At 27.9% G+C, this 14,960-nt stretch overlaps 1 long non-coding RNA gene across 2 annotated transcripts; it reads left to right on the forward strand.

The window, feature by feature from the left end:
- The first annotated feature begins 12,226 nt into the window (after window positions 1-12,226).
- Window positions 12,227-13,542, forward strand: LOC136086508 (uncharacterized). Of its 2 annotated transcripts, none has more exons than XR_010641379.1 (4): window positions 12,227-12,582; window positions 12,705-12,817; window positions 12,921-13,036; window positions 13,329-13,536. It is a non-coding gene; the product is annotated as an uncharacterized LOC136086508 (long non-coding RNA). The 2 variants fall into 2 exon arrangements; XR_010641378.1 differs by having other exon boundaries at window positions 12,229-12,582; window positions 12,921-12,987; window positions 13,329-13,542.
- Window positions 13,543-14,960: the final 1,418 nt, after the last annotated feature.

The following is a 14,960-nucleotide window of genomic DNA, read 5'->3' on the forward strand; positions in this document are numbered from 1 at the left end:
CACTAATGTTCCTATAAAGAAAAAACCATAGAAACTTTTCATGCATTTCACTAGCATGTAAAAAAATAAATCAAAATGTAAATAATAATAAGAAATAAGTAATGTAAAATTTCACACAGTTTATAAAAGGAACAATATAAACGACATACACACCACATTTATTAAAATATTACCTATAACTACTCTATACAATAATGTGTCTTTTTAAATTATCTATTTCCATAAGTCCAGCATTCTTAAACAATACTATAACACATTTTGACATAATGTCATCCAAAACATTATTAGCAGAAGCTGAAAAAGACCTTAAAAAATCATAGAATATATTTAGTTAGATCACATTTTACTTTATTTAGGAAAACTTTATACATAAATGTAAACAAGAATATGTTAACAAATAAAATATTTCTTTATTATTTAAAACTATTCCACTTTCATCCTTGTATATCATTTATTTTATCATAAATAATAATGAATCTTCAAACTCAAAATATTCACTGTAGATAAAGACTTTTTGATTTCAGACATTAGGAATGGTATATCTGGTATCATGGTAGCCACAAATACTGCATATTGAAAACCTATTATAAAAGAAAAAAAAATTAGAACAGAGTAAAATAGTAATGAAAAACTGCTGTAGAAAACTGAAAATTGAATTAAATACCATAGCATCTTTTGAGAAATGAAAAAAGTCAATATTTATTAAGATACCTGTTCCACCAATAGGCTTAAAACTTGATGGTAATTTATTGTAACAATAAAGTGCAGCAATGCTTCTCTGGAAGCAATGCTGCACTTTATTGCAACCGTGGCACAGTGGTAGTGCACTTTCAGAAACAAAGAATCCGGGAATGTTTTGCAACATCGATTTTAAAGGAGGTGTGAACTTCGAATTAAATGTTCATCCACGGTGCTCTGAGATCAGACCATAAAGACTTCTTGGGGCACCTAAAAAAAAAAAGTTGTTGAAGAAGTGTTTCATGTATTATTAATTAACTTGTTAAAAATAAATGCACATTTTTTAAACTTTTTGAAAATTATTTATCTGGTTTTATTTTGCATAAACTGTTAAATAAAAACAGATAAACTTACATTTAATATCATATATTAAATATTGATATTGTAATATCAGGACTAGCTTCTCTAATAGCGCAAACAATTGTAATACGTTGCACTTTTCGTGCTAAAATTGATATTAAAAAACAAATACTAAAGATTGCACACTCAAATCTTTTATATAGACTTACATTGAAGTATTTAGTTAGGAATATTAGATATAAAACAAATTTTGAAAAGTTATTAAGAAGTTTACATACATGAGCTAAATTTAAAAAAACAACCTGATTCTTGAAGTTTAGAACTTGAAGTCTTTGAATCACTTTATGCGTGCATCTTACGTCTTTTTAGTTCTTTAGTCAAGATTTAGGTTGCAAATATTTATATTTGCCATTCTTTATAAGATGAAATAAATATTTTTCTTTTTTTTTACGTACAGTCGCATTCTTAATGTTTTTATAATCTATGGTTGTTACCACTGAATAAAGTCTTCCGTTTAAGCTAAAAAAAAATGTAGATCAAATGCTAGCTGGAGTCAAAATAATCTAGATATGTATGTATGTATTTTGATTATAACTAATTTTTTTTATGTATGTAAAATTTTTTTTAATACATATATATATATATATATATATATATATATATATATATATATATATATATATATATATATATATACACACACACAAACCTTTTATATAATTTTTCAATAAGTTTACATATATGTGAATTAAATATAAAAGAAACAAACTGTTTTTTGAATAAGTAGAACTCAAAGACTGTAAATTTTTGAAAAAAACTTTATGCATGTATCACACATTTATTATTTTTTAGTCAAGATATAGTTTTGTCATTATATATTATATTTATAGTTTATATTGACAAGTTAAAGTCTATTATAAATAAGTAATTATTTCTGTATAAAATAAGTAAATATTTCTGTATTCGTCTATTTATTATACAGACATGTTCTTCAAGTTTTTATAATCAATTATTGTTACTACTGAGTTAAGAAGTAACAACCATTGATTATAAAAAAAACTTTATTTTTAACTCAACCACACTTAGTATTATGTATGTACTAAAATCAATAAGTATTCATTATGTTTGAAAAGTCTTCAATATTAAACGCGACCATTAAACATTTACCAAACGTTTGAAAAACGTACTTGTGCCCACTGGGTTATGTGCATTGTACTTCACTTTTTTTTTTGGGGGGGGGGGGGGGAGGGGGCAAAAAAAAGATGAGGTTGACTATACGTCATTGCAATCTTTTCATAGAGCCTCCTTAACAAAACTTCAAAAGAATATCGTAATATGATCTATTATACGTAATGAAATTTAACAAAATATTGTAATAAAATGCATAGTGCATTGATAAGAATGTTATACAATAAACAAGAAGTAAAAATGAAACAGGAACAGATTTAAAATATCTATTCTCATTATTATTGATTTCTATTATCTATTATCGTTTTTGAGCAGCCGTGGCATAGTGGTAGCGCACTTGTCTCAGAAACAAGGATCCGTGGTTCAAACCTCACCTGTGGGCAAGTTTTGCGACATCGGTTAGAAAGGAGGCGTGAACTTCCAATTAAATGCTCATCAGCGGTGCTCTGTGTTAAGACCGTAAGGGCTTCTATCGGCACCTAAATAAAAATTAAAAAAAAAAATTATTCAGAATAACTTTAACCTAAAACGTTTCTCATGTTTTACAAAGAAATAATCATAACCTAAAATAGAGTAAGTTTAGGTTAGAAACATTTCACAGCTAAATCTTTTAATGAATGTATAAAGCTATTTCTATCTAGATTATTTCTACTCCAACTAGCAATTGCTCTACCATATTTATTCATGTAGAATTTCGAGAAAAAATGACTTTTTATACATAATATTAAGCAATGATTTTTTGTTTTAGCTTAAGCAGAAGACTTATTTTATTAGTAAAAATCATCGATTATAAAAAAATTGAGAAAGCAACTGTACGTTAGGTAAAAAAATACAAAAATATTTATTTCACCTTATAAAGAATGACTATTATAAATATTGACAAACCTAAATTTTGACTAAAGAACTAAAGAAATGTAAGATGCACACATAAAGTGATTCAGAGACTTCAAGTTCTAAACTTTAAGAATCAGGTTGCTTTTTTAAATTTGGCTCATGAGTGGAAATAACCATAAGCGAGATCTCGTCTCGTTCTCGTTCCTCGTGAGAAATGGGACTTCTCGTGAGAAACGAGAAATAGAAAATTCTCGCGAAGTAGAACGAGACTTAAATATTATATTATTTTCCAAATTAAAAATTATTATAATTTACAAAATGCTTAATAATTTGTTTTTTTAAATAACTAATATTTTGACTCCGTGATTTTAATAAATCTAATTAAAAATTTAATTTGTTTTTGACAAAAACAAATTAAATTTTTAATTAGATTTTAATTAGATTTTTTAATTAGATTTTTTTAAATAATCTAATTAAAAAATTTTATTTAGATTTTAAATATTTTTAATTAAATTTTAAATACAAAACTTTTGTATAAAATAGTGCACTTTTGACTTGATTTACCAGTGGAATTCAACTTGACACATATTGTTCATATTGAAAAGAAATATTCTTGCCTTATTTCAACGATCAAAAATGTCACCAAGAAAAAACAAAATCTGGAGATATTTTCAAAAAATAAGTGACGGTTCTGCAAAAAGTCTTTGAAAACAAAAAGTGAAGGCGTGCAAAAAGTCTTTGAAAACAAAAGATGGAAGCACAAGCGGACTTCATCGTCACCTCGAAAATAAAAAACACAGCCAAGATTACGTTGAGTATTCTGAAAAAACTGACGACTCCCCATCCTCTACGTTGTTTCAACGTTGAAATTTGGTTGAAGCGTTGTTTCAACGTTGTTCAACTATGTCTCAACGTTAAAACAACGTTTCGATTTAAACGTTGTTTATTTAACGATGTTTCAACGATAAATCAACGTTGACAAAAAAACTAAATAAGAAAATAACCGTCCGTTCAATTGGTGCTTAAAGTAAAAATAGTTAAAGCGAAAAAGTAATAAAGCAATATTTTAGTATAATGTTCTAAACAGAGGGTGTTTATGTGTAAAATTTTGAATTTTCAATTTTCAAAAACGTTTTATTTAGTATTCATATTTGGCGCTACTGCAGTTTCTCCCCCCCTTTTTTTTATTGCTGATTATGATAGAGAATTTTATGCTGATTAAGAATCGTATAAAAACATAGGTCTGAAAATTAACAAAAAGTGCTCTAATTCGCTGTTGAAGTTTAAAAAATTACACTAAAAAACGCTAATATTCGCCATTTTTTTAAAACGTTTTATATCAAAGTTTACATTTTTAAATCAATCGTTTAGAAAATCTTTTTTTAATTACACAACCCGGTTTTTATTGTCGTCAAAATTGAATTATATTGAAATTAAATTGTTTTTAATAATATATTTTATATATTTTTAATTAATTTTTTAAAAATTAATTTAAGATTTTGCTTTTTAAATGTACATAAATCGACTGAAAAATAGGGATTGGCGCAATTGAATGCACATACATTGACTGACAAATAGGGATTGGCACTACTAAATGCACATACATCGACTGACAAATAGGGATTGGCGCGATTAAAAGTACATAATTTGAGACAGGGTTAGGGTTTGGGCTAGAGATAAATCAGAAAATGATGCGCTCAGCATTTTTAAACAGTATTGTTTTACATTTTTGATGGAAACCAGGCCTTTTAAAATTCATCGTTGAAAAGAATTTTATTTATAACAGAGTATGAAAAAATGGCGATTATTAGCGTTTTTTAGTGTAAATTTTTAAACTTCAACAGCGAATTAGAGCACTTTTTGTTAATTTTCAGACCTATGTTTTTATACGATTCTTAATCAGCATAAAATTCTCTATCATAATCAGCAATAATAAAAAAAAAAGGGGGGGGGGGGAGAAACTGCAGTAGCGCCTTCATATTTCTACTTGTTCTTAAGACAAAAGAAATTAATGGCTTATATAAGAAACTGGCGAAAATGCCACTTTAATGTTCTAGCTCTGGCAGAATTATCTTCTAGTAGTGAAGAAGAGAAAGTAGAAAATAATAACGACAATTCAAAAATTACACAAAATATTAGTTAAGTAGAAGAAGATAAAAATTCGGAAAGCGATTATGAAAGTGAAGAATTTCTTTATGATTATTTGTCTCAAAGTGACAATAACACTGTGTTATTCTTAGAAGAAATGGAAAAAAACGATGTTTCTTTTAATCATAAAGCGGCAAAATGGCAGTAGAGCACTGCTGTTCACGTGAATAAGTAAACAAGCTGTTAGCTATACTGATAGCAGAAGCTTTTTAGTAACTGATTTTGGAGCCTGAAGCAAGGTGCTTTTATCTTTCAGTGAGGATAAGAAAAAAGGAAACAGAGTACCAAAATTAGATAACGTTGATAAGTTCTCGATGGCTGAAGGCGGTATATTATTAATTATTTTTGAGTGAATTTTGTTTAATTTTATTAGGTTTGTAAAAATGTTCAACAAAAAAACTTACTGATATATAAAATCCCAAAACACAGTGACAAAGCCTGATTATAATAGTGAATTTATAAGCTAAATAAGTTTTATATTGTCGGTAGCTAAATTTGTTGAAGTGGACAAGATATTAGATGACAAAAAAAACACAATCATAAGGAGTGAGTTTTAATAAGTATTTTATTAAATAGTTATATCATTTAATTTCAGAGCTTTTTTTAATTTTATGTCTACAGCTTTATGTCAAAACTTATATAAACTTATAACTGTATATGGGTCAAATCATAATATTTCAATTAATGGCGTGTGGGGTACCATCTCTGATTTTCCTGATTTTTACATATCATTATCTAAATGATGTAAATAGGTTAAATATGCAATTTCAGAGTTCCAAGTGCAACGGTTTAGAAATTATAGCCTTACAAACACTCTCAGGTAGCCCCCCTCGGTTCCTCGAATGGTAAAAATAGACAACTTTAAGGCCTTATAACTTTTTTCTAACTTTCAGCAAGTGGCTCATTTTTTCTAGAACTATTTTCTAGATATTTCTGTCTTAAAATTTGTGATTTTCATTAGCTTGTATCATGTTAGAAAAAAACTACAGCCTCCTAAACTTTGGAAAAATTCTGAAAAATGCTAAATAAAGGCAAAATGAAGTTAACCGTAGTATTTTTCTATTCATCAACAAGTCCTTACATGTTAGTTTTCTAATTAGCTACAATGGTCTACAACAAATTGGCAAAATATAAGCAGCTTGTTACATTTTAGAAATCAGTTTTATCTAAAAATATATAGTCCACTTTACTAAAAAGTCCCATTTTCAGCCATTTGGGGATGGCTCATAAATTTTTCTAACACTTTGTATTGATCTGATATTAAAAGCAAATAAGGCCATTAGATCTAACTATATAAAAATGTAAACATCACAAACTTGTCATGTTCACAACAAAAATGGCAGCATTTTTTATTATCCCTATTTTTCAATTATCAGGGCTGAATAGTGTTATTGGAAACCAGTGCCCCTCCAACCTGCTTTCTGGCCCATGTGAGGGATGTAACCCACTATCTGTAATTTGTTTTACAAAATTTTATATAATTGCTATAAAAACCATTTCTAGCCCAGCATTGTTGTTTATGTGAAAAGCATAGTTATCTTTTTTACAAAATTCTTGTATTCTCCCTTAATAATGGCAATACATAATAATGTAGTTGAAAACAATTATATATGATAATTCATTTCATCCTTTTTTTAATAAGATAAGAGTAAAATCCTCTAGTGCTTTTGAGCTCAGGGTCATGTAACGTGGCAATAATGTCACTAACTGGATACCAATGGATATCTGTGGTTGTTGGATACTTGAAATAATTGCCTGCTTTTTGTAAACAGCTAATACAAACTGTGTCACCTTTAAGATCAGTTATCTTTCCAGGAAAGAATTCACCAAAATAATTCACTAATACCCAATCATTAATATTGATATCAGTATTCATCGATTTTTGTGTATTAATGCAAGTATCTTCCAGCATGTGAAAAGAGTCAAATGTACTGCTCATTGATGTTACATAAGCTTTTAAACAGCATGATTGAGGTGAGAAATAATGGTATGAGTGAGTACCTTTGATGGCAGGAACATTCTCAAATCGTTTAGCAAGCACTTCATGTGTAATAGCAGCTGTTTCGGTTTCAGAAATGTAGATAAATCTGAAAAAGAGTTAACATAAATCATAATTCTATTTCCAAATATGTATTTACTAAGGTCCTGTTTTAAGAAATCCTTTTCTATACTATTTGATTTTTTATAACTAAACATTCATACGTTATTTTTATTATTTTTGTTTAAATGCCTATTATGATATAGGATACTAGACATCAATTATTTGAAAAAATATCATAACCTAAATGTACATACACTTTGACAATAGCATGATATATACCTGATGTTTTTAATTTTTTCTTTAGCAACTAAGAACATGTCCCTCAGTGTCAAAATTTGATTGCCAATTGGCCTTTGAAGGGATAGGTTATGAATAACTCTTTTCACTGTACCACCTATTCCATCACATGCACTTTTTCCATGTGCAGTCCCAAAAAATGCCAGTCTGCTTTTAGTCCATAGTCTTTTTCATGAAAACACAGGTTTTTCAAATTAAACCTAAAATATAATAAGAAAAAAACCTATTCAGTTAAAGATTATCAATTTTGTATCCAATTTCAAAAACATCATTTCAAGGGCTGAAAATAGTTTGTCTAGAATAGGTAATTGTTATCAAAATTTTTTTAAAATATTGTGATATGAAAATTTAACCTATTTTTATACTGGCTGTTTGCACCATCAGTGAAATAATTGATCTTCTGAACTTGTGGATATTCCTCTTTCAGAATTGGTATGATTTTGGAAACATAACTGAAAACTGCCTCAGTATTGTGAATTAGATTGTCAGATATAACACAATAACATTTGCTTTCTGGTGATTGGTTTCCATTTAAAGATTGCACATATATGACAAATGGATGGAGAGTCGCTTGATTTTTGTAAAAATAGGATGACTGAACTTCATCTTGTATAATAAATGAACAATTTTCAGCAAAATCCATTTGCATAATACATTCATTTGGCTTCATGTTTTCTTTGAGCTGGTTTAAAAAGAATGTCTGTGATTTGCTGACATAATGATGTTTTGTGAGGTTATATAACTTGTCTGTTAACTCTTCTAGAAACTCATCAGGACTTTTAACTATAGTTTCCAAGGAGCATCTATCAGTCTTCAACCATTGCTTATAAGTTATTTCATTTGCTGAATCCCCTAACAGTTCATTTAACTTTTTTTCAATTCTCTTTTTTCCAGGACACTTCTCACACTCATGAAACATACATGGTTTATTTTCTATTGAACATACAGCTAAGGCCATCAGATCTTTTGACTTTATTTCATTTTTTAATGATTTAACCATAAGATTTGGATTTTGATGGTCAATACAAACACAGACTGTGTGCGTGCCAGATTTTCCTGCAACAATACAATGTTGTGGCCTTGAAAGAGCAAATGATGTCAGTCCCACCTTTACTACACCATTAGATTTTGACTCTTCTAACCATTTCTGGTAAAGTTCTGAAAGATTGCATAGTATGAGTCGTTTCTGAATGTGCTGTCTACCATCAACTGTCTTTATGCTAATGTAATCCTTTGCTCCTGGCAATAACCTGCTGTTACTATCATCCTCATAAAAGTTGACAATTTGATTTACAACTTCAGTAGTCAATTTTTTAGGATTTCTTATGTCTGTTGATCTCTCACCAAGGATTCCTTTAACATCCCGCAAAACTCTAGCTTGCTTCACTATATATTGTGTTGTTTTAAATTCATTTATTGTTTCCTGAATAGTCCAATGGACTGGAGCTGAAGTGAGCAATTTTATTTTTTGTGAAATATTGATCTCATTACAAAACTTTTGTTTAAGCTGTTCTACAATAAAATCTAAAGAGGAACTTTTGAACATACTAATTTAAAGCTCGTTCAGATGCATTCAATGATTCATTTAGCAACTTAACTTTCTTTTTTATTTTATTGTCTATTTGTAGCATACTCATGCTGGATGATCTTTTAATAGGAGACACACCAAATTTAAAAAGACAAGGATTTATAGTATCAATTTGTGTGACAGAGTTATCAGGTGATATGTAATCTGGATCATGTCTCTTGTCAACTTCTTCAACATTCTTGATTTTTCTTACACAACCAAAACATATTTTTTTCCCAGGAATTAAATTAGAGTCCAGTTGATTATGCTCCAGAGTGACAGTTGTCAGGTTTCCTTTAACAATCTTTGAATGAATTGAGAACGGGTCACAACATGATTTATGGTATGTTGAATAGTAATTAATAAATTGTAACCTATGGTGAGTGCAAATTGTATGCAAATAAAAATTTCTTATTCCAGTTCTTAAAATCAGCAGGTATTAATCTTCATTTACTATTTCTGAAATTTCAGACTGACTGCAGTATGTATTTTTATGACAATCTAACTTTAGTTCAATACCAATAGAACAAGTATTCATGTTTATCTAATAAATTTAATTAAGATGAAATATTATTGAACCTTCTTATGTATAATTTTCTATGAAGTTATATAGGAGAAGTAAGTTCAATAATGATTTGATTACATATATATATATATATATATATATATATATATATATATATATATATATATATATATATATATATATATATATATATATATATATATATATATATATATATATATCTATGTATGTATGTATGTATGTATGTATGTATGTATGTATGTATGTATGTATGTATGCATACATACATACATACATACATACATACATACATACATACATACATACATACATACATACATACTTACATACATACATACATACATACATACATACATACATACATACATACATACATAAGATCCAACAATTAAAAACACATACAATAAATGTAATGAAAAAAATGGAAACAAACTGCAATGGCAAAGTTTATTGAACAGAAAAATATCAAGGTAAGTTATTTTGAGTTATAAATGCTTATATATTTACATTTGCAAAAGGGTATATTTAGTGAACGGAAACTTTCGGCTTTGGCCGAAGTTTTGGCCGAAACCGAAATTTCTGTTTCAACAATTTTTTTATTTTTCCTGTTTCGGCCGAAATTTCGGTTCAAACCGCAACCGAAATGAACCGAAACTTTTAAAAGATTTTTTTAAGTTTTAATATAGAGTGGGATCATGACAGTTTCCTAATTGTAATCGTTTGTTAGTAAATCAATTTTTAATTATAACAATTGTAAAAATTTTAATTGAAATCACGTTACATAATAGTTTTAAGTTACTATTCTCAAATCATTCTTAAAATGAATTAACATTTAAGTAAAGCAACATAAACCAATAGTTTATTCAAAAGTTTCTCAGTGCTAAATTTTACAATGGAAAATAATCGATAAAAAACTGGTTTATGGAATCATTTTACCGTGACAGTTAGTTATTTCAAATACGGAACTTGCAATTTGAAAATATCTCGTGGATCGCACAATCTAAATCTCAAAAATTGATTCAAACTTCAAAGAAGGTCTGAAGTTTCTTTTGCAACCGTGGCGCAGTGGTTAGAGCGCTTGCCTTTTAAGCAGGAGATCCAGGCTCAAAACGAGCTTCGGATATATTTTTGCGTCACGGTAATGAAGGAGGCGTGAACTTCCTGGTTAAATGCACTTCTGCGGTGCTCTGTGACAAGACCTATAGGTCTTCTTGGGGCACCTAAATAACAAAAAAAAAAAAGTTTCATAGATTTGTATTAGAAAACAACATTAAAAGCAAAGTTAGGTTTGGCAAAAGTAGCAAAGAGATTCCTTAGACCTCCACCAACATCTGCCGAAGTTAAAAGGTTGATTTTAACTGCTAGAGAAATTCTTTCAAATGAAAGAAACAGACTTTTGCCAGAAAACATGAAAAAATATGTATTTCGCAGAGAAAATACTTCAATTATTACCTTTAATTGTTGAAATGTCCTGACATATCAGAGTTTGATATGTCAGGACATTTCTAATATATGGGACACAGATCATGATCTGACCCATATATTAGAACAATGGTTTCTTATTTGGTAGTATAATTTCAATGGTTTAAGGGCAATTAATGTTAAATGTCTACAGCTTCATTTTCATTAATATAATTATAATACATTATGAGCGAGGTTAGGCAATTTTTACAACCAGATGCTATTCCTGGTGTTAACTTGTTATTCAGATCAGAACTGATTATTTTTTAAGTTTACCAGACTATATGATGCTATGAAAGGTATACTTTTATAGGATATATAAAACTTTTTTATTTTTATTTACAGCTTCTTCTATTGAATACAATGAAGCGACTTAAACTTTACTTGATGGCATTTTGTCTGACTCCTTAAAATACGCTCCATTTCGAAAAGGTGGCGGAAAAGAAAGAAAATTAGATTGATTAATATTTACATATATTAAAATAAAGAAATATTTTCTAATATTTCTTTATTAAAATATATGTAAATATATATATAATACTAATATTTTGTTTTCAGAGTTAATTCAACATTACCAAAAATTTCAGTTATTAAAATTATGTAGGATTGAGTTGATGTTTTAAGTAAAATAAGAAAAGCTTAACAGATATAATATTTTTATTTTTAATAAAAACAAAAATACTAATGATGCGGTATTAAAAATTGGTATTAATATTAATGTTTATTAAATGAAGATGTGTAAAAAATAAGTTACAAGTTATTATTTGGTCTTTAAAATTGCTTGAATGATAATTTATTATTTATTGAGATGTTTTCTTTTTTAATTTTTGTTGCTTTTATATTTTCAATCAAACTAAGTTATTGCTGTGTGATATTTTATAATAAACTTTATATTATATTTTGTATATTAATAATGAATATTATCTGTTTTTGTTCAGTATTCCATGTTACTCTTATGTAGTTAATTATGTTTTAGCAACCTGGGATTCTTTCATTATTTTCCTTTGATGCCTTGAGTTATTTAAACATAATATATTCAGAACTATGCAGATTAATTGAATAATAAATATATTCATAAAAATGAATTTAAAATATAATTTTATAAAATATAAGTTTATAAAATAAAGAAAAACTTATCTTTGCTAATAATGTCTACTAATATTATTGTCTAGCAAGTATCATGGTTATAAAATGTCAAGATTTAGCTAGTTTAACTAGGCCTGTTAGTACACTTATATTATGGTTTTTTCCTTTTTTTAATAGTTCATATAATATTTTCAAAATCAAGTATGTGAAAAGGAGCTGTTTGGAATGAAGATTTACAAGGAGAAGTTGTAATTCCATCTAATTGGATTTGTAATATAACTGTTTATGGCCTCCAGATACCAAAGCATTGACTGTACTAAAATGCTGAGAAGAATTGGCTTAAGTTTCCACAAATTAAAACTATATTCTCTTCAGGTATTACATCTATATATTACAATAATTATTTTTTAAATAATTTTCTTAGGAAGAGTTATTTTGTTGATACAAAATATATAACTGTTCATATGACTATTCATATAACTGTTTTAATTCCATAGGAAGCAAACAGGATTGTGAAAAATTGGAATTTACAACTACAAAAGAAAAATGTTATAATGAGAATGTCTATTTACGAAAAAGAAAACATAAACAAAGAGAATTTCCCAAGCAGGTATTAGTTTTATGTGCTTTGATTTTATAAATTTCAGTTTTTATACCTAAAAATAAAAATGTTTTTGTAATTTATACCATAAATTAGTAATTATATTTTTCAGGTTCAGTTATCAAAGATTTAAATGTCAATGCACCTGACCTCCAGTTGTTCATTGATCAAATCTATAGGTAAAGTCCATTGGGAATTCTGCGGCACCATTGGGCTAGCTAACACACTGTATGTATATATATATATATATATATATATATATATATATATATATATATATATATATATATATATATATATATATATATATATATACATGAGTTTAATTTTGCTGTGAGCATATATTCAGCAAGAGTGCTCGATGAATGATATCAGAGCTATATAATTGATTTTTTGACAAGATTAAATAAAAATAAAAAATACATGTATTTTTTTAAGTTGTAACACCTTTCCATTCATTATATTTTTTTCAAGTTTGCCTTTTTTGATTTTTTTTTTAATATATTTTTTTTATTTACAGCTTCTTCTATTGTATTCAATGGAGCAAAAGCAACCTCGGTTAATGGAATATTGTTTGATTTTCTAAAATACGCTCCATTTCAAAAAGGTGATGGAAAAGAGAAAAAATTTGTGTAGATTTTATTCAATTATATGTAGATTATATTCAATTATTTGTAGATCTTATTCAATTATATGTAAATATATGTAATATTTAAATATATTTTTCAATAAAACAACTTTATCTCATGCTTTAATAATACTATTTTAACTAAACTAAACTGAAAAAGTTCTAAATAGTTCAAGTATAGACTATGAGTAGATTTAATATCCGTAATATACCTTAATAATGTAATAGAGAAGTGCAACAGCATTATTGGACATGCATACTACGTTTTGATGGTAATCTCAGTTTTTATCAACGGTTTCTGTGATTACAAAACGTTTTTTAACAGCCGGTTTAACGTTGATAAGTCGACGTTAAAAAAACTGTCATTCTTAACGTTGTTTCAACGTAAATTCAACGTTACTGTAACGTTTTTTTGCGTCGAATCAACGTTGATATAACGTTTGAACCTAACGTTGATTTAACGTTGAAAAAACTTTCATTCTAAACGTTAATTCAACGTTAGGTTTCAACGTAAGTTCAACGTTATTTGCCGGCTGGGTCTTTTCTTCCTCCTCCTAAGAAGAAACAACGAACCATGGTCGAAATACTTGAAACAAAGTCCAAATATGACAAAGACAATTCCATTCAAAAACAGTTTGACTAGTTTTGAATAGAATTGTCTTTGTCATAATTAGACTTTGCCCAAATATGACAAAAACAATTCAGACTTGTCAGACTTGAAACACAAGAGCCAACATCTGAACTTAATCCTATTTTGAGCGAAATGTGTCAGTATGAATATCTCCCTGATGCCAAAAAAGACTTTCCAATTTCTGATTGGTGGAAATTGCATTCAAATACATTGCCAGAACTCTCTTCATTAGCTAGACAAATTTTAGCTATTCCAGCAAGTTCAACTAAATCAGAGAGAGTTTTTAGCTCAGGTGGAAATGTCGTCCGATCATCCAGACACAACTTACACCCAGCAAAAGGAGAACAAATCATCTTAATCAGAGAAAACATTGTCTTGTTGGAAAAGTTTGGCAAAAAAATTCTGAATTAATATTTGAAAAAGTTGTTTAAATTTGACAAATGTCATTTGTGTCTTATTGTCAAAACCATGTTTACATTTTTTTTTTACTTGGATTTTAATAAATTTGTTTTCAAAAATTGTTAAATTTCTCGTCTCGTCTTTTTCTCGGTCTCACGAGAAGTACTAACTTCTCGGTCTCGTCTCGGTTTGAAAAAACCTAGTCTCGCTCATGGTTAAGTGGAAACTTGTTAATAATTTTTCAAAATTGGTTTTTTATCTAATATTCTTAACTAAATACTTTAATGTAAGTCTATATAAAAGATTAGAGTATGCAATCTTTTGTATTGTTTTTTTAATATCAATTTATAGTAAAAAGTGGTATCACAATTGTTTGCACATTAGAGAAGCTAGTCCTGGTATTACAGTGCAAAAAGTTGCCAAACTTGAGTTCATCTGTTTTTATTTAACATTTTATGCTAAATAAAAACAGATAGCTATTTTTTAAAAAGTTA

The sequence above is a fragment of the Hydra vulgaris genome, chromosome 10 (assembly GCF_038396675.1).
Source record: "Hydra vulgaris chromosome 10, alternate assembly HydraT2T_AEP".
Classification (NCBI taxonomy): Eukaryota; Metazoa; Cnidaria; class Hydrozoa; order Anthoathecata; family Hydridae; genus Hydra; species Hydra vulgaris.